The following is a 2,905-nucleotide window of genomic DNA, read 5'->3' as shown; positions in this document are numbered from 1 at the left end:
CCCATGAAATTATTTCCAAAAGCTCCTCTGGTCATGGTGGACCTTCCAAAATTTTCTTAGAATTTTCTAATCAACATGCTAATTTTCATGATTATTTTAAGCAAATAATTCACATAAACTTGAAAAATGTGATCCTCTGTCTAGGGACCTCCTTTGCTCTGGAAAAATTAGAGAATGTTCTCCTTGACAGAGGCTACAATACGCCAAAAATTTAAGTTATGATGATAGGTCTACATGCATGGAGACTCAAAAGATTCAAATCAATGTTTAATTAATTAAAAATAAAATATGCATCATATGGACTTAAAATTATTTCCACATTATTCTCCTCTGTTCACTGAGCAAGAGGGTATTTTTATTTTATTTTTGTAATTTTTCTACACCAAGATATGAATTTTTGAAGTTAGGGATCATTTTCTGAATTAATTAAATCCATATTTATCTATTTAAAGCGCGACGCGACCTCAGCCTACGGCGGCTCCGAAGCTCCACGCGGCGCGCTCCCATTCGACTCCGACATCCACCTCAACACTGACTCGGCCCGCGGTTTATGTTCCTAAGTGATCTCTGGATTGATCTCAACTGTCCATTCGATACACGCGTGATCGAACGACACTCCGTCATCGTCATCGTCCCTGATAGCCTAGCCGCGGAACCGTCCATCTTCTATCCTTAAGATCTCTCTCATTTTTATTCAAATTAGATGAATTTTTTTTTAAAATGCTCGTCTAGACTAGAGGAACATATCCATAAGGTGATCGAGCCATGAAATTAACTCAAAAAAATGGAGAGTTCAAATAGGCTCGGGAATAAGAGAAGTCTTATACCTTGGCTCTGAGAAGTGAAGCTTCAATCAGAGAGCCTTGGCACGTTTGTTGGGGTCCAAGGAGGCTAAGGATTAAGCCTCTAATCTTGTTGTAAAGCCTAGGTGTGATTTTGATCAAGACCGATTTTGGGTGTTGGTCTAGAGCTATTGTAGAGGCTATTTTAGAGGGTAATTTGATGGGGCCTTGTCTTCTATTGCTGTTGTGAAGGTGTGGTCAGAGAGTCTTGGCACGTTTGTTGGGGTCCAAGGAGGCTAAGGATTAAGCAATTGAAGTTTGGTGGATTTTTCAGGGATGTCATGTTCTTCCCTAATTTTCAAGCTCAAAATTAGGGTTACACAGGGGAAATCAAGGCAGTGGAGTGATTGGAATGGGTTGTGGAGGTCTCAAAGAAGCTCTATGAGTGATTTGGGAAGCTCTCTCTGAGAAAATTTTTTAGCACTCATCCCATGGCCGCAGAGGTGAGTTTTTATAAAAATGGTCATGGGGTGGCTCTCAGGGCATATGTTTGGGTGCACTGTGGTGCTTAGGTGGAGGGTAGATGAGCTCTACAATTTGATTTGGCTGAGCTGGCCTCTAGGTTTGATTTGGAAGTTTGATTTGGGCGAAGCCCCTTGGGGTGGCTCTCGGTTTGGCCATTTTTCAGCCACTAGGCTGGCCGACCGGCCAGGGGGAGGTAGCTAGGAGCTCAGGGAACCCAGGAGAATATGTCATAGCAATTTAATGCATTGAGGTTTAGTTTTGGCAAAAATATCCAAGGCTTAGTCCATGGCTTATTTTAGGTGGTTAGATAGGTTTTGGCTCAGTCTTAGGGTCTAACCAATGGCTGAGGTGGAGTTAATTTGGTGACTTTAGGGTAGTTAGACCATCTTTAATGCATAGGTTCAATGTGGGTTCAAGTGATCAAAGTTTGGGTTTGGGCTAGGTTATCCATGTCAAATGACCCAATTGATTGATCAACATTATGTAGATGATTGTTATGAGGATTTTTGGTGAAGGGTTGAAGTGATTTTGAGTTCAATTGGTAGGTCAATTTGAGGGATTTTTGAGATTTGGCCAATTTGGGCATATTGGTCTAGACATGGGTCTAGGTTGGTATAGCCTTGGGCTAAGTCCAAATTGAATATTTCAAATGATCAAGGGAGATGTTGTGAAGATTTTTCATGAAAGGATGGAGTGGAAATTTTGGGGTTAAGGCCCTCAATTTGGTGAAATTTGAGGACATGACCAATTTGGGGTAAATTTGGGGCTTTTGGACTTAGATTGAAATCAAATGAAATTGAGGTTTCAACAAGGCCAATTTAAGGTAAAATTTAATGTGTAGGAATGTTATGAAGATTTTTCAACACAAATTGTGGCCAATTGAGTGGGCTATGGGTTCAATTTGGTGGAACCAAGTCATGGGGCCAAAATTGGGGTTTTGGTCTAAATCAAAATTGGGTTCAAATCATGGACTAATTGGGCTTGAATTTGGTCTAGATTGGTCATATCAAGGGTGAATTTAAGTTTAAAATTGAAATTGGGGGAAATTGAGACTAATTGGCTAGACATTTAAGGTAATTTGGGGAAAATATGGGTCTTTAAAGGGCAATTTGGGGGTCAAAGGTGGTCAAATTGACTAAATTGGGTCATGTGGTACTTGAGGAAAATGAAATTAAAAATATTTTGGAGATTTTGGGAATTTTTTGGAATTTTTGGGATTTTGGGCCAAAGAGGGGTATTTTGGTAATTTGGCCAATTTTGGTGATTTTGAGTAGTTTGGGTATTTTCAAGGTGTTTGAAATGTTTTTTGAATAGTCTTGGGTATTTTGGGTAAATTTGAGAATTTTGACCAAATTTGGGGTCCCAATGGTATCTAGGAAATTTGGGGGAATTTAGGGACAAAAAGCTAGGTTGGGCATTTTGGTAGAGTTGGATTGTTTGGGTTGGGCATTTTGGTAGAGTTGGATTGCCAACCACCATAAATAAACCATGTACCAATGGAAACCCCATTTTGGGTTCTCTATGTAGTGGTCTTAGTTAAACCCTAGCTTAAGGGCTAGTAGGTTTAGGGGACCATCGACATGAGTATCCCAAAAGCT

This window comes from Phalaenopsis equestris, unplaced genomic scaffold (genome assembly GCF_001263595.1).
Source record: "Phalaenopsis equestris unplaced genomic scaffold, ASM126359v1 Scaffold001358, whole genome shotgun sequence".
Taxonomy (NCBI): Eukaryota; Viridiplantae; Streptophyta; class Magnoliopsida; order Asparagales; family Orchidaceae; genus Phalaenopsis; species Phalaenopsis equestris.
This window is presented reverse-complemented; position numbering follows the sequence as displayed.